We start from the raw sequence: 21,154 nt of genomic DNA on the forward strand, positions 1-21,154 counted from the left end.
GGGGTGGCTGGGTGATAGACATTGGGGAGGGTATGTGCTGTGGTGAGCGCTGTGAATTGTGTAAGACTCTTGAATCACAGATCTGTACCTCTGAAACAAAAAATACATTATATGTTAAAAAAAAGAAGAAGATAGTAGGAAGGGTAAAATGAAGGGGGGGTAATTGGAGGGGGAGACGAACCATGAGAGACTATGGACTCTGAGAATCATGAATCATGGAACACTACATCAAAAACTAATGATATAATGTATGGTGATTAACATAACATAATAAAATTTTTAAAAATAAAATAAAACAAAGGTGCCCTTGAGATGTAGCCCTTTTCTCCCTTTTACTTGGTTGATTGGTTGAATTTTGTCCCCCTTACTGGGGTAAATTCAGGGTATTATCAAGTAAGAAAATTTTATCTCATTTCTTTATCAAGAGAAAAGATAAATCTTATGGTCCAGATGGGCCTGTGGGTGTAGTTAATTCCTGAATGGATCCCAGCTTCTGAAAATGTGAGAAAGTCCCTCTTTCTATTGATGTAAGTGATGACGGGTCACAGGGACGGCCACAAACTCAGGAAGACTACAGACTGTGAGGGGGATGCATCAAAATGTTGTGTACTGAAAACTGTGTCTGCATTATTAGAACTGTATTTGAGATATTTACCAATTTCCTAGCAATTTTCAGACACTGTGTTAGTTGCTGTTGAGAAACAAACAATTGCTTCATTGCCTTTGTTACAGCCTCACAATCTATGGTGAGAAGAAAAATACCAACAAAGAGTTCCAATTGATGGTAGAATGACAAAAATGCCTTAAAAATACAAAATAAAAAGAGCTGTGAGTTTACAGGGAGGGAGAGGGGCAAAGAGCAAATAGGGAGACCTATGAAGATCTCATGAAGGAAGGTGGGCTACAGTAAGCCCTTGGGGTTGAGTAGGAATTAAATAGGCAGAGAATTCTGTACCTAGCTTTACTTACCTTCATGACGTAAATCATGGGGAGACATGATGTTATCTATCTACTTGTTCATCTGTCTCTTGTCTCCCCACCCCAGAGAATGTGAGCTCCATGAGGACAGAGATTCTGTGTGTTCCCTACACTGTCCCAGCACCAAGAACAGCGCCTACCATATGACAGGCACATGATGAATACTTGTGGATAAATAAAGAAATGATTGAAGAGTCAAAGTATTCCCAGTAAAAGAAACAATATAAGCAAAGGAAGACTGGGATAAACAACTCGTTGATTGGCCGGCCATCTATTCCATGTTTGGAGTTATATAAGGGCTTTCAGTGTGTTCTGCCTAAAGCGAGGATAGGTGAGTTTTTTCTGTGAAGGGCCAGAGAGAAAATATTACAGGTTTTGAGGGCCCTAGAGTCTCTGTTACAGTGACCTCAGCTCTGCCACTATAGCATGAAAACAGCCAGAGATAACATGTGAAGGCATATGTGTTGCTGGGTTCCAGTAAAACTTGATTTACCAAACAGGCACCGGGTGGAATTTGACCTGCGGGCTATCGCTTGTCAGTACCTGGCCTTAATAAATCCAAGACAAAGAAATTATTGCACTATATATGATTGATCAGTTCACATCAATGTGGGAGAAAAAGACAGATTATCAATATTTGCATCATGAATTGATTACCTGCCTGCACATGTTGTAGACCCCAGCTTAGCCTAAGGAACAAAGTTTCTACTCCGTCACATTGACTCTCCTAGGCCTGTGCTGAAAACTTGGCTCATTTCCCTCCAGAGCATTTTGATGAATGGTTAGCAAATATGATGAACAAATTTCTAAACATGTGGCAGAAACACTGGAGTGTATGTCCCCAGGAGAACTTCCTTTCATGATTCAAATTTAAATTTTTATTTGAAATATCTAGACGACTCAGCACTTTTCTCGAGGGCAAATATATGCAGGATCAAATATTAAGCTCTTCTGTAGGGATTTCACCTAGAAATCCCAACCATTAGTACGCCATAATCACATTAAGGTTAAGAGAGCAACAAAATAACACGAGCCAGGACTTAAACCACAACCCAGAACTATGTCTTAGCTATGTCTTAGGAGACAGCTGATCATTGACTCACATGAGTTAGAAGGAAAATTCACACAGGCACAGCCTGGGTTGAAACAACTAGGCAGAGAAATTCAGGCTGTCAAAGAGTGAAGGCCAAGGAAATCAGCTAAGGCATAAAGCGCCAGGCAAGTCTCAAAGGTGTGGGCAGGTCGGGGTAAAATCTAAAAAATTTAACCGAGACCAGAAGATTCAGACATCTAGATATTGGCTCTGAGAAGTCAAAAAGGGCAGCTGAAGAGCAGAGAGGGGTAAAGCTGATCACAGTCCCCATGGGGCACATACCCAGAATACATTTCCAAGTGAAAGATTGCTAGACCTTCTAATTCATACAATCATTCTGTCCATGCAGTTTTCTTTGTTTTAGGGTCAGTGAAGGTTGATGAGGAAGACTTTAAAAAGGCACAACTAGATTCTCTTGATCCAACTTCTGAAGGTGAAACATCAAATGTGTCAAGTGAAATCAAAGGTATATTTCCTATGACCTTTTATCATTCCCCATTTCTACACTTCTTATGAATAAGAGATTGATGTAAATAAATAAATAGGAGTTATCTGGCAGACCCATCTTCCCATGTACCTGAGCACACAAATATATTTATTACTTTTCCCAGCCTTCCTGTCAGCTCTATAACTAAGCTCCAACTAATGGGATGGGAATAGGAAGTAAGGTAATGTTTCTTCCAATCTTGGACAATCAAAAATATCTAAACATAGTCTTGCATCTTCTTCTCCTCTTCTAGATGGCTGGAACAGAAAGGGCTCTTGGGGCAAATTGAGATTCATGTGTACAAAATGGCAAAGATTCAAGATTGATGGAGACTGGGTTTCCGAATCACAGCATGGAGGAGAGCTAGCAATCCAGGAGAGCCATCATTGTATTGTGACATCAGGTTTAAGCCTCTGATATTGGGGGCATATCTACTACAGCAGTTAACATTACCTTCACTAACATTCTAGAGAGGAGCACACTTTGGTACCGGAAATTTTTGCAAATATTGCCTGCCCTCACAGAGCCTGAGCACTGTAAAAATGGGTGAAAGGGAGTGGGAGATATAGGCTTCCTGTTATGGAATGAATAAGTCACAGGAATAGAAGGCATCGCATAAGGAATATAGTCAATGGTATTGTAATAGTGTTGAATGGTGACAGATGGTAGCTACACTTGGGGTGAGCACAGCAAAATGTATAAACTTGTCCAATCACTATGTCATATACCTGAAACCAATGTAACATTATGTGTCAACTATACACAAATAATTTTTTTAAAATCAGTGTGAAAAAAAGAATAGAATAAATGAAATTAAGTTAACATAACATTTTCCTCATTTAAGCAAAATTCAATCATATCTCCTATGTATATAAAAAAGAATGAAGTAAACAAAATAGTCCTTGGGAACTGGGACAGGATTGGAAGATCTAGGCTGGTATTAATTCCTACAGACCATTGAAAAAATGATGAAAACAAGGAACTTCCAAAAACAAGGAACACAGTGGAATGCATCTGAGGACCATTGGCAAACACCACAGAACATTTGTCTTTTCCCTTTTTTGCCTTAAAATTTCATCATTTTTTCTTTTTCTTGTTCTTTTTTCTCTCTATTCTCTGAGCTATCATAGTACTTCCTATTTACCATGAATATATAATGTCTTATTTATTTCACACATATAATTCCTACCAAATTGCATTTCTGTAAGGGCAGATACCAAGTCTTTTAACATTTTTCCTTTTGTTCCTAGGAGACCCAGAATTGAGTCCATGCCACTTCTCAATTCAAGATCCACCATCACCAGTGATCTGTGACAAGGTGCTGGTCTGGTTTGGTTTGTTATTTTTCCCCCTTTCCCCTTCACCACCAATCTCAAGTTCCCATCCTCCAACAGAGGCACTTGCTTTAGTCTTTTTAATGCATATATGTCTACTATCACTTAAACATGTGTTCAGCTTTGGAAAAAAAGGTAGCATTGTGTTGTGCAAGTGTGGTCTACACATAAATGGTATTTCACTCTTTCTGTACTTTATTTTTTCATTCAGTCTTTTGCTTTTGAGATCTACCCATGTTGCTACATGCAAATCTAGCTCATTTCTTCTGACTCATGCATAGTATTCTCTAGCATAATTGACTTTGAATCCATCAGCATGTTATAACAGTGAATATAATGTAAGTACAGGATGAGAAAGTTTCTCGTTGGCCACCAATTGTCTGGATTAGTCTGGGATTTTATTAAATTTCCCCTTGGTTAGTGACCTAGAGTCAGAATTGGCAGTGTGCTCATTTCATTCATAAATGATAATCGTTTTGGAGGTAAGAGAATGGCAGGATGACACCACTCCCATTTCCCACTTTCATTTCTTGATTTAGCTATCAAGAATATGATCTTTATCTCCCCTCTACCCTATACCCTAGTCACTCCCTCCTTCATTCAAAAGATCAGCAGTTATAATCTCCAGAAACATAAAGCCCTAGTTTGGTGTTTCTTAAGGTATATAGTACAGAGTCACCTGGGCATCAGAATGCCTGCCTTATCCTTATCATAACGACCTCTGTCTTAATCTGATTGTAAATTTGTGAGAAGTGAACCACAGTAGCTTCCTGTTTTGTACAGCTTCTAGAGAACTGTGGCATTTTGGAGCAGTTTTTAGAAAGAGAGAATCTACTCACTGAGCTTTTCATTTCTTGATTTAGCTATCAAGAATATGATCTTTATCTCCCCTCTACCCTATACCCTAGTCACTCCCTCCTTCATTCAAAAGATCAGCAGTTATAATCTCCGGAAACATAAAGCCCTAGTTTGGTGTTTCTTAAGGTATATAGTACAGAGTCACCTGGGCATCAGAATGCCTGCCTTAGGCATTTGCTAAAAATAAAGATTCCAGAGTTCTTCCTGGCTGAATCAGAGTCTCTAGGGTTAAGACCCAAGATCTGTACCTTTCAAAAGTGATCATAATGCACTTTAAGGCTTGAAACTCTCTGCCATAATCCTTGATTTTCTAACTCAAAAATTAACAGTAGTTAGTGTGCCCAGATGGCAATAGACTTCATGGTCATAGAACACTGAAATGGAGGCTGCCTGCCTGGCTTTGTCAGCCAGGGCACCTGATCTTGACATTTATAGAGAAAAGGATCTACCTTGTCCATGTTTTTATATAAAACAATATCCAAAGAGGGTTATTTCACTTGGGATTTTAGAAAGATGACAGAGTAGCTCAAGATATTCTGTGTAGAAAACCATATTCCGTTTTCTGTACATGCTTATAGCTGAGTTTGGAACATAGTTTCCTAATTGAAAAAATGGTGACCACATTTTTAAAAAGATTAGAACTCATCTAGTCTGCATTCTCTTCTCCTGGGACAGAGATGCTCTCTCTACTGCTAGAATTGTGTACATTCATCCTTCTGCATATTTTTGCCAACATCTGACTTAAGAAAATCTGCCTATGCCTGAGCCCTCTCTTACTACAATTGGAAGGGTTGCAGACAGAGATCCTTCCTATTGAAATTATAACAGAAATGGGAGACCTTATTTATAGCATGTATTATATTACTTTCTGAATGTTAAATATGTTGAATATCACCTTTTTTAAAAAGATTTTATTTATTTATTTGAGAGAGAGAGAGATAGTGAGAGAGAGCACAGTGGGGAGGAGAGGGAGAAGCAGGCTCTCTGCAGAGCAGGGAGCCTGACACAGGGCTCGATCCCAGGACCCTGGGATCATGACCTGAGATGAAGGCAGACGCTTAACCAACTGAGTCACCTAGGCGCCCCTGAATATCACCTTTGATCGCACATGTATAAAAGTGTATTTGGTGGAAGAGCATGGTGAAGATTAGTGTTTAATTTCTTTATGCTCAGTTTTATACAAGAGAAACCTGACTGGATTATAGAGCCAGGCTCATATTTTGGTATAGAAAGGTTCTCAACCTGATCCAAATTAAACAAATCGGCTGGGCTTCTAAACACTTTTTCAGTCCAAAGGTTAAAAAGAGTGGTGCATCTTATTTCAGCTTATAACTCTTAGGCACGTGTCTGTCCATTCAAGAAGACTTCACATAGTCTTTAGTCTTTGGGCCATCCTAACAAATGTCTGAAGACACCCAAAGATTTATCTAAGATTCCAGTTACCAAGAGAATGTAGATCAACTGCCTTGACCACTAACAGCCTCCATAATCAGGCTCAAATACTGCTCATTGCCCAACAATCCATCAGTATCCAACTTCACTCTGCTCTAATTAAACTCTCCTACTCGTCGGCTCCAAAATGTGCTCCATATCGGATGCTATGTTGCCTCTTTCCTTTGTCATCCTGTATACCAATTTTTTTATCTGGTTCCAAACTAAATTATCTCCCATCCCTTTCAACTTTTCCAAATCCCGTCCATTCTTCGGGATCCAAAACCTGTCCTGGCTGTATATGTATGATCTTCCCTCAGGTCCAGCCTGCAACGATCTCTGCTCCATCTGAGTTTCTGAAGCATGCCCCTGAGGCTCATTTCCTATTTGTCATTCACTATTGTGGGATCTCATATCTGTCCCATGTTTCTATTTGCCTCTTCTATTGCTCTTAACTTTTCAGATGCGTGATGTCTTCCATGACTACGTAGATTGTAAGCTCCTGGGAACGGGACCATGCCTCATTATTTTTGAAGTCGACGGCAGCCCTGGGTTCAAGGCCCTGCGCAGAGACACGGCTCATCAAAATCCTCTTGTATTTCTCTTGAAAGGCTGCCTGCTGCTTCAGGTGCTGTGCTTGTCAGCAGGCTTTCAGGCTTGAATGAGTTGCCTGTCTTTGCCATTCAAACCTTCATACAGTGCTTAGCCTTCTCTCCTAATAAGTGCCTTTCTTCTCATTCATGACTTTTTTTAGTAGAAAAGATGTGAGCGACATCACTTAAAAATAAATTTAATATAGGCTTTTGGAGACAGGGGGATACAGTTATTCTTGGTTAAAATATACTTTGAAAATGATTACCTAGGGTCAAAGATTCTGGATTGTAAACTCTGCTAGATATAGTGAGCATTTTGAAGATAAAAGGCATACCCCAAAGTAATACCTTTTAATTCATGACTCTTCTTTGGACTGGCTCTCATAGGCAAGATTCAATTCGTAGCAAAGTCACCTTAACTTTAAAAATGGCAGTTTAGTAAATCATTCCCAAGGATGCTCAGACTCACTGGGTATAGTTCAGGAATTCATGACAGCTTTAATCTGCTTTAGGACACATGTGTAGCTTTATCTGGAATGCAAGTTTCTCATTCAAATTTCTCTTAATGCAAAGACACTCAGAACAGAATGGTTGGGAAGCAGTGGTTTCTCTGTCTGACCCACTGAGGACTGATATAAGGGAAGGGAAGATTTGTTTCATTAAAATCTAGGTCCTTGGTGTAGTTTTGCAGAACATTGTAACTATCCCAACTGCAATGGTAAGAAACTAGCACAAATCAAGTTTTTCCGTTCAGTTCTATTTTCATCACCTCTGTAGTAAACATCTAATATTATCCCTTTCTCGTGGGGCTCTTGAGTTAATCCCAGAAGAGGTAAATATCATCAAAAGCATCTGGGGAATCAGATGCTTCAGCTACTGAACTCTGTTGTTTTTGAAATCACGCTAGTTTGAAACACACTTTCCCTTGAATTACAATGTGTTTCCTTAAAAGTTTATCTCTCAGGAAAACTCCCCCAATGCCAATGTAAACTCTCTTCCAAGCCCCAAATTAAATCACATCCTAGTGCAATTCAGATGTCATAAAAGTAGATAAAACTCAAGCTGAGTGAATAAAGGACACCAGTTCTCCTTGGAGGGAAATACAGTTTGATATATATTTTTAACTCTGAGACTTCTGACACTCAGTTCTTATCACCTCTAAGATGTGCAGCCTAAAGATTTCCAAGAATTGAAAAATGAAAAACCTACCAAAAACACACACACACACACACACACACACATTTTAAAGTCTTAATCAGTGACTTGAGGGTCTGTGGGTATAACACTATCTGAGCTGTTGTCTATTGTGGCATAGCAAGCCATTCCAAAAACTCAGTAATTTAAAAATAACAGTCATTTTATCTGCTCATGATTCTGTGGGTCAACAATTTGAACTGGACTCAGAGGGGTTCTTCTGTTGGTCTCACTTAGGGTCCTTCGTGTACCTGCAGGTGCCTGGATGCTCAGCTGCCGCTGTTGGGTATCTGTGGCTTCCCTCGTGTCCAGGGTTTGGTATGGCTGTGAGCGGTGTCACGCAAGCCTAGCAAGCTGACTGGGCTTCTTCACAGGGCCTCTGATTACTAGGGGCTCAGAACAGAAGTCTAGGCCTATGCTTAGAACTCCACAATGTCCCTTCTGCTGCATTCGATCAGTCAAAGCAGCCACTAGGCCAGTCCAAATCCAGGGGTAGGGGAACAGAGCCCACTCTTGACAGCAAAAACTGCAAAGGATCTCTGGCCCTTTTCAGTCAAACACGTCATCTAATTTCCAAAACAGAATGGAGAGGAGTGAATATTCCAACCTCAGCAGACTTCTGTTTTTCTCTTCTTCATAGGAAAGGAACATTATATTTTGTGACAATATCAAGACCACCTTGATGTCAACAGTATTGAAAAGACTCAAGGTTAAGGAATACTTAACGTGGAATCAGAACACAGTGAAAATCAATTATTCATGAACTGAAAAGTCCAATAGCTATTTTATTTATATGTGTGTGTGTGTGTGTAGTATAAATATTCTTGACTTTGTAAAATATTCACACCAAGTCTCACCTTAGATGTACAGAAAAAGCACTCCTTGGATCAGTGATACTTCTTTTATTTTTTTTTTATGTTTTTTTAAAAAGATTTTATTTATTTGAAAGAGAGAGAGCGAGCACAAGGTGGGAGAGGCAGAGGGAGAGGGAGAAGCAGACTCCCCGCTGAGCAGGGAGCCCGATGTGGGGCTTGATCCCAGGACCCTGAGATCATGACCTGAGTCAAAGGCAGACGCTTAACTAACTGAGCTACTCAGGAGTCCCTAGGTTTTTTTTATAGATATAATGGAAAGGTACTCCAAAGTAGAATAATATCATGAATCCCTATGTATTCATCATTCACCTCCAATAGTTAACAGCATTTTTCCAATTTTCTTTCATCTTTCAGTCCTTCACATGTTTTTTTCTTTATAGGCTGTTAAAGCAAGTTTCAAACAATATGGCATTTTACTTGATGTGTGTGCTTATTAAAGACTTCCTGAATGATTTACATGTGGGTGACTATGACAGAAACATTTAGGTGGTCACCAGATCTTCCATGAGCTCCTCTAGAATCCCAGTCTTCTTTATGCTTTAGGTCAGGGCCATGTGACTTGTTCTGACCAATAGCTATGGGCAGAAATACCCAGTGTCCTTCCAAGTTGAGGCGTTAAGAGCTAGGGACTTTCTCCATCAATGACCTCCTGCTTCAGTGACCTTGGAATTCTGATATTCCAAGTGACATAGATATAAGTAGAAGGAGGCTGCTATTTCAGGGCAGATTTGATGTAAGAAGTAAGCCTTTATTTTCTCAAACTACTAAAATAGGGGAGTTTCTCTTTTATCTTAGCCTATGCTGAAATAAAAGAACACCTGGTTTACACAGACATAAAAAAGGATGAGGTTGTGCCATTTGAGACAACGTGGATAGATCTAGAGGGTATTATGCTAAGTGAAATACGTCAGAAAGAGAAAGACAAATACCATATGATTCCACTCATAAGTGGGATCTTAAACAAACAAACAAGTGAATAAACAAATAAAAGCAGAATCAGAGCTAAAAATATAGAGCATAAACTGATGGTTGCCAGAGGGGAGGGGTGGGGGTTAAATGGGTGAGGGGAGAGAAATAATGGAATGAATAAGTCACAGAATAAAAGGCACAGGATAAGGAATATAGTCAACGATATCACAGTAGTGATGTAACTCCACAGACGGTAGCTACTGCTTGTGGTGAGCACAGCATAATGTTTACACTTGTCAAATCACTAGGTTGTACACCTGAAACTAATGTAACATTGTGTGTCAACTATACTCAAATAAAAAATTTAAAAACTAAAATTAAAAAAAAAAAGAACACCTGGTTAGAAGGAAACACAACTAGGAACTACTAACTTACCACGTGATCAGAAGCAAATCCGTAAAACTTTAAGCCTCAGTTTCTTCATTCACAGAATGGGTAACAATGACACCCATGCTCTCTCTCTACCTCACAAGGTTATCATGAGAATGAGGTGGTAGAAGTAAAATTGTTTGAAAAGTTACACATTATTATAAAATGTGGTGGTTTGTTAGATTACTGTTCAGGCTATCAGAACCCACTTCCCACCATCAAGAACTGAAAAAAACATGGTAAAGACTACACACAATTTGCCACACAGTAAAGTTTTTATTAGTTCATCTACAATGTTACTATTTTTTAAATTACTAACTTGGGGATTCTATGTATCTATATTCACAACTTTAAAACCTCAACAGTGGGAGATATAGAAAAAGGATCATTTTGAACTGATTCAACCATTCTCTGCCACTCTTAGGGGATGTAGTGTGAGGTGCTTGGAGGGGGTGTGGGGTCACCTCCCATAGATTAATGTTCCCAACTCCACCAACATATTTAGCAGGAGCAGTTTCCCATGACAGTGGGACAGTGATATAAACCATCATCCAAACCCAGAGGTTTTTCAGAGTGAAAGGAAAAGTACTGACAACTATGCCAGGATGACAGGTGAAGCTAGGACCCTGGGAAGTATGGTCATCCTACACTTTCATGGGAATAGCAAGTAGGAAAAAAGAGTGATAGGAGTGATTTCATAATTTATCAAGGGGTGGATACTTGTACTAATTTTTTCTATAAAGAAGAGGAGAGGAAGGATGAGGGAGAGGAGGAGGAAGTGGAGAGAGGGCAGAAAAGAAAAGAGGAAGCTGGGAAGGGGAAAAGACTCAGTTTCTTCATTCACAGAATGGGTAACAGCAAGCTGGAGGCCCCGAGAGCCTGGCGAAGAATTTTGATCTAAATTCTCTAAGTCCAGCTTCTCACAGTTCCCATGTCCCTGGGAAGACACACTGGCAGGCCGGAGGATATGAGAAACCACAGAAGAAACTAGAGGCATATTTCTAATGGATCACATTTTTGGCAGGTGGTGGTGGGGTTATGTGCAGAGATTGAAAACTTGAACCATGAAACGTTTTAAGATGATTACATTAAGCACTCAGAAGTATGTGATGCAAGGCCAAAACTTTATGTCTCTTAAAGACAACACACAAGGATTCATTTAAAAAAGCATTGGTTTTGCAATTTTGCAGAATTTGCCTATTCAAGCATGATCCCCAGGCCACAGAATTTTGCATTTACTCTTTTCTTCAGAGAGGAGAGACTTGCGTGGGAAGTTTCGAAACAGCCTCGTTTAAGCAGGAGGACATCAGCCCAGAAAGAACACTGCAGGGGATATGACACAAATGCCATCTTATGGATTACTCTGGCCCTGGTGGGGCGGGTGGAGGGCAGTGCAAGTGAGAGAAAGAGAGGGTTAGGCCATCAGAGCGACTCCAGGGACGCATGGGCCTGGCTGAGGAGCTTAAGTGTGCTGAGACCTGCAGGGATGCCCCAGGCGTCCCTCCTGCTAGCTCTGAACCCAGTCACTGGCTCTGGGCTCAGCAACTTCATCCCTACGATGACACAAAAAAAGTACGAGACATAGGAGCGCCCTCCCATAGCCACAGCGAACCACACGGCGCCCAGCGTGTGAGAGGTACCCAGTAAACGTCTGTGGAACAGAGAAGGATGGAACAGAAGGGACAAGACTTCCTGACTGAATGAATGATTCCGTGGGAAAGGAAATCCAGAGAAAATGTACCGGCCTGCTTTATGAGGAGTAGCCTGTAATTTCATTTGAAATGAAATGCAACGTGTGTGCAATTATTACATCAAAGATTAGGTGTTGGGCAAACTGTAAAAGCTCCTTACATTTATAAAGAGCTGTATACAGAAATGCAAGGTATGGGTGCTGGCGGGGTTATTACATCCCGGATGAAGGGTTGGGGACACCAGAGGAACTGGCTCTGGGTTCAGACCCCAGGGCACTCACCATCAGCCGGCCAGCCCCAGCGAGCTGCTGGAAGAATATTTCCTTGTAAAAGGGCCAGGCAAAGCATGAAGAAGGTGAAGGACTCAGCAAAACCTCAGCAACAGCTTAGCTCTGGGCTAATCCAGGTACACATTCAACTATGTCTGCGTCTGGTTTCTTTCACCACAGTCACCAGCGGCTTGAACGGTCAGCGTTGAGAGCTGGAAAGGGCACCTGCTGACCTCGCTCTGACCTGAGCGCTCCACTCCACACACAGCAGCTGGGAAATGCTGGCCCTTAGGTTAACTGGAGAAGTTTGATCTCTGTGGAAGAATGTATATAATCTCTCCTGAGAGAAAATGCTATCATGTGTCTCTGTTTATAGTAGCAGATAAAAGCTTGACTACGTTGTCTAAGTACACCAGTTTGATGGCTCAAAGTACTTGCTCATTTTATTCCCATTTCACAAATTTGTTTGCTTGCTTTAAACTACATTAGGACACATGTGAGTATTTGTTTCCAGCACACTCTCTTTCGGAGAGCTGACCCCTAAACGTATCCTGGGAAACCACCCTCCACCTGTCTCAGGAGCAATACCCCACTGCCTCCAGGGGCAGAGTATGTGATTCAGGCCCAGCCAATCAGAGCCCCACAACCTTCTGGCCACATGGCCCCATCAGAGCCAATTTCCTAGAAGGACTAGAAAAAGATACAAATAAAACAAACTGTAGGGAAAGTGGGGATCCAACTACAGATACAGAAGTAATAAAGATCATAAAAGCATATATGGATAAACACATGCCTATCTTTTTAAAAACCTAGATACAAAGTTTGAATTACTAGACAAATGTAAAATGCATCAGATCAGCCCAAAAAGAAGTAGGATATTTGAAAAAGACTATAACAGTTTTAAAACAGAATGAGAAAGGGGCACCTGGGGGGACCATCGGTTGAGCAACCAACTCTTGGTTTTTTGTTTGTTTGTTTGTTTTTAAAGATTTTATTTATTTATTTGACAGAGAGACACAGCGAGAGAGGGAACACAAGCAGGGGGAGTGGAAAAGAGAGAAGCAGGCTTCCTGCGGAGCAGGGAGCCCAACGCGGGGCTCTATCCCAGGACCCTGGGATCATGACCTGAGCCAAAGGCAGACACCTAATGACTGAGCCACCCAGGCGCCCCCCAACTCTTGGTTTTGGCTCAGGTTGTGATCTTGGGGTTGTGAGAGCGAGTCCCATGTTGGGCTCCACACTCAGCGTAAAGTCTGCTTGAGATTCTCTCTCCCTCTCCCTCTTGTGCTCTCTATCAAATAAATAAATCTTTAAAAAACAGAATGAGAAATAAAATGATTCCTTTTGTCCCAACACAAAAATTAGAAAACAAAAGCCAAACAAAACAATAAAAATAAAAAGATCTAAACCTACATGGTTTTACAGGTATTTACCATATTTTCAAGGAATATTTTATATCTTATAGACATTTTATACAATTTACGTGGACAATAGGAAAAGACAAGGAAGTCGTTTGAATTTCCCAATGAGATTAGTCTAAACTAATTACATTGATACGTAAACCAGTAATTCAGCACAAAAGACCTCTACTTCCAGCCAAGATGAATGGAAAGAGACTAGATTTACTCTCCCAGCAGAAACAAACAAACAAAGGGATGACATTCATGAGACAAGAATTCTCACACATTGGGCACGAGACAACCAAGGACTGTGATCCCTAAGAGAGGGAAAACAAACAACATGAGCTCTGTGCTTATATTTGTGCCCAGATTATTGCCTGGAGAGAGTTTCTAGAAGCTGTGTAGGAAGGAAGGACCTTGACAAAGTCTGGTGGTGATCAGACTTTGAGTCCCCTTGAGCCCCTGGGGACTACTTAAACTCAAATTTGTCCATGTCTATCTAGAAGACAAACTCAGAAAGATGTAGTGTGATGAACTGCAATTCACTCTGTAGCCAGAGCTACGACACTAGAATTGGCCTGACCTTGGTCTAAATCTAGGAAATAAATGAATCAAAGTCAGAGTTACGCCTTCTTGGGTGAGTCCAGAAGATCCAGACAAATCATATTTTGAGATACATTTATTAGGAATTTAATCATGCAGCAGCTAGAAAGAAAGAGGTAAATGCATACCTATTAATATGAAGAAATCTGCAAAGCATATGGCTGTGTGAAAAGAAAAGTTCTGGAATGACTAGTTCTAGTTATAGAATATCGTGGACATCTGGCATGATTTTGTCTGCTCAGCGACAATGACAAAAACTTTCTATTTGGGTGCACTTCCCTAATTTAGGGGGATAACTGGAAGGCAAGGCTCTATGTTCTGCTGATACGCTGAGAAGGGCAGATACTCCCTTTCCCCAGCCCAGGCACTAGGAAATGAGCCACGTCTGACCAACAGGAAATTCCTGCCTGGGATATTTAATCTCAAGGGAAGAATGCAAAGGTGGAGGGAGTGTCAAGGTCATCTGATCCACCTCTCATCTGGACTATTGCCAGTTGTGCTGGTTGTGCTCCCTGCTCCTTCAAATCTCTCTGCACAATAGCCAGTGATCCATGGTGAGGGTGAATCCAGCTGCTACCCTCCATAAAGCCCTGCATTAGCTCCCCAGCACACACGGAAGCCGATGCGAGCCCGACACGCATTCTGTCTCCATCCAGCCCTCCAGCGCCCTCACTTACCACTACCCATCCCACCTTCACATGAGACTCCACTCTCCTTGAACTTTCCGGAATTTCTCCAGCTTTCCGGGCTTCTGTCTGACTAACTCTTAGTTTTCTGTTCAGCTCTCTCAGATGTTTTCTCCTCCACAAACACCTTTCATAATCACTGCCAACACCTCCCAACAACCAGACTGCTTTTCCTTCCGATGCCTCTCCTTTCTTCCACAGTCTGCTCTGCATTCTTCTGTTTCTTCATTAATCACATTTCAATTACGTGCAATATTTATGGCCATGTCTCCAGGGAGCAACACGCAGACAGGAAGTATGTCTCATTCAGCACGGCATGTAATAGGGAGTATTTGAACAAGTGAGTGACAAGCAAAAAAGTTTGGGTATTTTTCCCTTACTGTCTCTGTCGTGAGTTTGCTCTTCCGTCCCCCACAATGATGATTTTATCCCTTCTTCACACCTCTTATAATTCAGACAGATTTACCCAGCTCTTCACTTTCCAGAGACTCTCATCTCTCCTTTCATAAGGACACCAACCAGAAGTCCACCAGGAGCAAACACCTGCTCCTGCTCATCACTGACTCCCTTTGTCTGTCTATCTTCACCCATCTTCTTGCTTCCTCCTGCCACACTTGCTCCAGCCTCAAAAAGCTCACCCCAGCCCCGTGTACCCTGGGGTCCTCTCCTCCCCACCTTGTTGGGAACTGATTACATCAATATTACTTCTCACTCCTTCAAGTATCTTCAACCTGCTTTCTATCAGCCTCCAAATAGGCTCTGTTCTCTCCAATCCTAAAATTAAAAAAAGAAGCCAAAATTAAAATTAAAGATATGTTCCTTGACCCAGAGATTGCTCTACTTCTCTCCTCTCTTTGACAGCTCAACTACTCATAAGAATTGTCTACGTTTCCCATCTCCAGTTTCCCATTTTTCCTTTATTCTTCTACTTATTCCAAGCTAGCACCTGCCTCCCGCAATCTAGGAAAGCTGCTGTTATCAGGCACATCAAAAATCCTATTACTACCAAAATTTTCCCAGCCTTCTCAGTAACTGTGTTCTGTTTTGAAAAACTGTCTTCTTGTGGCTTCTGTGACTCCACACCCCCCTTTCCAGCTTCCCTTCTGCTTTTCCGGCTATTCATTCCCAGCCTGCTTTGCAGGCTCTCCTCTGCTATATGAACGTTATTGAAGTTAACTGGGGCCTGGGACCTGGGCCTTCTTCACACCTCTCATCATTATCTCCCCTGGCACTCTCAAACTGTCCACAGCCCTTTATGTGCCAAAGGCTCTCGAATACATATCTCCAGGAGAAACCTCCCTTTTGGGCTTCAGACAGACGATCCAACTGCCTATCTGCTCTCTGCTATGAGATGCTATATCTCACAAGGATTTTAAACGTACTCTGTCCAAATTCAGCTCTTGATCCTCCTGGCCCCAAGCCCTCAATAGGCTCTTCCTCCAGCTTTTCCCATCTCAGTAAATGGCCCTTTCCTCCATGCAATGGCTCATGCCAGAAAACTGGGAGTCAGCCTTTGTCCCTTCTTTGCCCTCAGCACTTATATTCAACCAATGACCAAATTCTGTAGCTTCTACTTTCCAAATAAACCTCAAGCCCATCCATCTGCACCAGACCCCACTAGCCTTACCACCATCAGTTCTCTCCAGGATTAATAAAGCTCTTCTATCTGGCCTCCCTTCTCCAAATAGTCTCCAGAATGATCTTTTATTAACAAACACTGAATCTTCACATTTCCCTGCTTAAAACACTCTAATTGCTTTCTATTGCACTTGAGATAAAATTTTAAAACCCTTAACAAGGGTAATAAGATGTTATGTGATCTGGCCCCTGCCTAATTCACCAGCCAAAATACATGTCACCCACATCCCTGTTCATGATGCCCCAGCTATGATGGCCTTTTTTTTCCTTCCTGGAATGTACCACCCACATTCTTATTCCTGCCACTGGGCCTTCACATATTAATCCTATGACCCTCCATCTTTTCCCCTGGCTAGTGTCTGCTCATCCTCCAGGACCAGTCCTAAATGTTCCCTCACCAAAGATTTCCCTCCTCACCCAAGTTAAATATGGTCTTAATTTTTCCTTCACATAAGTTCCATACTTTACCATTATTTATTTATTCATGTGATTATTTATCTAATGGCTACAAACTTCATGAGAATAGGAATAAACACTACAACATGGATAAACCAAATACAAAAAGCCACAAATTGTCTATTTCCATTTATTTGGAATGTCCAGACTAGGAAAATCCCTAGAGGCAGAAAGCAGATTAGTCATTGTCAGGGGCTAGAGAAAGGAGTAATTGGGAGTAACTATTAATTAGTATGGGATTCCCTTCTGGGGTGATGAAAATGTTCTGAAATTAACTAGTGGTGATAGTTGCACAACTCTGTGAATATAGGAAATACTGCTAAAATGTACATGTGAAATAAGTGAATTGCATGGTATATAAATTATATCTCAAAAAAAGAAAAAAGAACACACTGTCCTTCCCTTGCCCGCAAAAGCTTTCAGTGAAGATATTGTGCAGACACAAAGCAAAATATGGTCAGTGCTTAGAGAAAGGGAACCACCAAGTCTTCCAGGATGCTCTGACCCAGGGTTTAATCAGGGTCATCTGGACTGCTGACGCCAGAAAGGAGTTCTGACTTCATTTGATTGACACTCTTGGCCTGACTCTGAGATAAACCTTTGCAAGCAAGATAGTGATGAATTTTCCTTCCACGCCCACCATTCTTCCCCTAGTCACTCCACAAATCTAGGAGCACCCTTCCCTTAGATAGATAGATGTCCCCCTGCACACACACATTCCGATGAAACATCAGCTCATGAAAAAGACACACAGCCCAATGCGCTGCCTCCAACCTTGATTTTCATCCCGAGGTGAAGATTATTGTATCAGGGGAGACTGGGAGACCACAGAACTGCCCATATCACACAGCCAGGCCTGGAAAAGCTTCACGTCTAATTAGTATCTGATTGCTTGATATAAAATTTTATATGTTCTCTTTTCTCCATTATAACAGTATATATCATTCTGGCCGTTTCCATGCAAGAATTTTATTTCAATATAATAATGTCTATAATTTAAAATTCTGTATTTCTACACAATATTACAGTACGAGTACTTAAGATGTTATTACCTACTTTTGTAAACAATTGGACAACTTTATGATGTTCCATCAAATAGATATTTAACAGATATCTTAACTAATCCCTCATGGTAGGACATTTAAGTAGCTCCCAATCTTTTGCTATTATGAAAATGCAGCAAGAAACAAATTTGTACATAAAGCTGTTTCCAAACTTAACTTTATTTCACTAGGATAGATTCCCCAAAGTAAAATTTCTACTGCAATTTCTTAATTTTTTTTAGTCCCTAGGCAGAGACACATTATTTTGTTTATGTTGGGTTGAGTTTGATCAGATCTTACAACTGCCTACTCCTCAAAGTGCAAATGTAAACATTAAAACAGTGGAAGCAATATTCACACTTTCTTGATACACGTAATACAACTAAGTGATAGGAAAAACACCCCTTTGACACTACATTGAACCTACTATATGCCAAGCACAGAACTAAGTGTTTTGAAAATATTAACTAATTTCATCCTTCCAACAACTCTAAGAGGTGGTCACTATCATGATCCCTGTTTTACCAATGAGGACTCCAGGCAAAGCAGTAAATGATGGATCCGTGATCATGGACACTGGTGGTCTGGCTCCAGAATCGGGGTTCTTCACTACCATGCTCTGCCCAAATTTGGAGTCAGAAGATCTGGGTTCAGATTCCAGCTGCACCACTTATTGACCCCTAGGCAGGTCAGTAAACCGTGCCAGCTGGTTTTATCATTTCTCTCTCTCTCTCTCTCTTTTTTTTTTTAAGATTTTATTTATTTATTTGACAGAGAGAGAGATAGCGAGAGAGGGAACACAAGCAGGGGGAGTGGGAGAGGGAGAAGCAGGCTTCCTGTGGAGCAGGGAGCCCGAGGCGGGGCTCGATCCCAGGATCCTGGGATCATGACCTGAGCCGAAGGCAGACGCTTAACGACTGAGCCACCCAGGTGCCCCAGGTTTTATCATCTCTTATCTCAACATAAGCATACATGATTTTATATAAACACATACATTATCATATCACTCATTTTAATGCAGTTTTTTCTCTTTTTTTAAAGATCTTATTTCTTTATTTGAGAGAGAGAGATAGCAAGAGAGAGAGAGAGAGTATGAACAGTGGGGGAGAGGGAGAAGCAGGCTCCCCGCAGAGCAGGGAGCCTGATGCGGGGCTCGATCCCAGGACCCTGGGCTGAAAACAGATGCTTAACCAATTGGGCCACCGAGGCACCCCAGTTTTTTCTCTTCTTATTAGTTTATCTTCATCCTTCTCTTCTCCCATCCCTCCACCCTATGGGCACCCACTCCCATCCCCTTATTCCATGTTAACAACCTAGTATCATTTTATGGTTTCTCCAAACTCATATAATCACACACACACACACATTACACACAGACTTATTTTGTATAGATCAGCATTTTTTACATAGAAGGATCATATTTGTTTTAAACAGGAATCAAGAAAACAGAAACCAGGGCATTTGGGTGGCTCAGTGGGTTAAGCGTCTGCCTTTGGCTCAGGTCATGATCCCAGGGTCCTGGGATCGAGCCCCGAATCAGGCTCCCTGATCAGTGGGAGCCTGTTTCTCCCTCTCCTGTTCCCCCTGCTTGTGCTCTCTCTGTCTCTCTCTCTCAGTCAAATAAATAAATAAAATCTTTAAAAAGAAAAAAGAAAGAAAGAAAAGAAAACAGAAACCTCTCTAAGAGAGAATTCAATGCAGGATATTGGTTACACTGGTAATGGGTGAGCTAAGATGCCAAGCATGGAATGGGGAGGCAGCCCAGAAGTTGGCAAGAGCAGCAAACGGCTACCAGCCCGAGGCTGAAGGCACACAGGAGATAATGCTATCCCATCCCAGGAGCTACGGTCACCTGGTGGAAGCTGGCCCCATGGCGAAGCTGTCTAAGCAGTCAGAGCCACAAAGGACAGACACTGTGGTCAAAGATGGTGCCCTTGTCCCTCTCTTGCTTATAGCCCACAGAAATCCACCCTTATTCTCACTGGCTGAACTCAAACTGGAAGCCAGCTGACCGGGGCCTGGAAAACACAATCCCCCAGGCGTCTGCCACTTCGTAATCCAGAGAGCAGAGGAAGAATGAAGAATGGATCGGGCAGCAAATAGCCAAGTAACCAATAGAACGCTATGCACACGTCCCTACATCTGCTCTTCTCGATCAACATTACCTTGGGGGAATCCCTCCATTGAAGGGCTCTCAAACAGGAGTAATATTACTTTTCCTACAATTATTGCGAACATTATTGTGAATGGATATGAAGCTAGAAACCCAAGTAGTAGAATGTAAGTTTTATTAGAATTAGGATGTCACTGTAAGATGGTACTTATACCAATGGCTAAAAACCCAATGAAAACACAGTGAGGCTCAAAGTTACCATCTCACCAGAGTGGACTGATACTCTAGGCAGGAGGGAAATGCCCACTGACCATTTCTTTCCCCCTCAGGGAAGGTAGGTCCTGAGGCCTCCCTCTGACTTCTCACCTTGCTCTGTTTCCCCATGTGCTGTTTCTTGACTTAGAATACACAATACACAATATTGGATTCATGCTTGGTAGCAGCACTGACCAGTAGAACTTTCTGTGATGATGGAAATAGTCTATATCTGCATTGCTGAACATGGTAGCCACTAGCTCCATGTGGCTGTGAGACTTGAAATGCGGCTAGTATGACTGAGGAACTGTATTTTCAACTTTATTTAATTTTAATGAATTTAAACCTAAATTGCCACATGTGACAAGGGGCTACTGCATTCAACAATCTTTATCTCGTGAGAGAAGGATTCTTACCCACAGTGACATGGGAGAATCAACCGAAACTTTTTCAAAATTCATGTCCTTAACCCCAACTTCAGATTTCCTGACTCAGACCCTCTGGTGCTTGTGCTATAATTGTCTGTTAAGTTCCTTGCAGCTCGGAATTCTCTATAAGAAAAAGAAGAAATGTTACCTTAGAAGTTTATACATTAGCTCAGCTACTCATTAGTAGAGATTAAAACTTTTTAGACTGATTTATTGCCTCTTATCTTCACCTAGCTGAGAATAAGACCCAGCAGCAATGGGGGGGGGGGGTAGGTTTTAATAGAGCAGAAGGCAGCCAAGAAAGTCCCAAGAATTTGGCAATCAATACCCATGCCTTTGTGGGCTTTGTGTTGGCATCTCTGGGCGGCCCAGGGTCAGTGTGGAAGGCACT

The 21,154-nt window shown here is 41.5% G+C and overlaps 1 protein-coding gene across 1 annotated transcript in view; it reads right to left on the reverse strand.

The window, feature by feature from the left end:
* Positions 1-21,154, reverse strand: part of ELAC1 (elaC ribonuclease Z 1) — a 470,823-nt gene that overhangs the window by 94,662 nt on the left and 355,007 nt on the right. The window lies entirely within an intron of this gene.

The sequence above is a fragment of the Leptonychotes weddellii genome, chromosome 13 (genome assembly GCF_054177405.1).
Source record: "Leptonychotes weddellii isolate Sample4059 chromosome 13, ASM5417740v2, whole genome shotgun sequence".
NCBI classification, from domain to species: domain Eukaryota; kingdom Metazoa; phylum Chordata; class Mammalia; order Carnivora; family Phocidae; genus Leptonychotes; species Leptonychotes weddellii.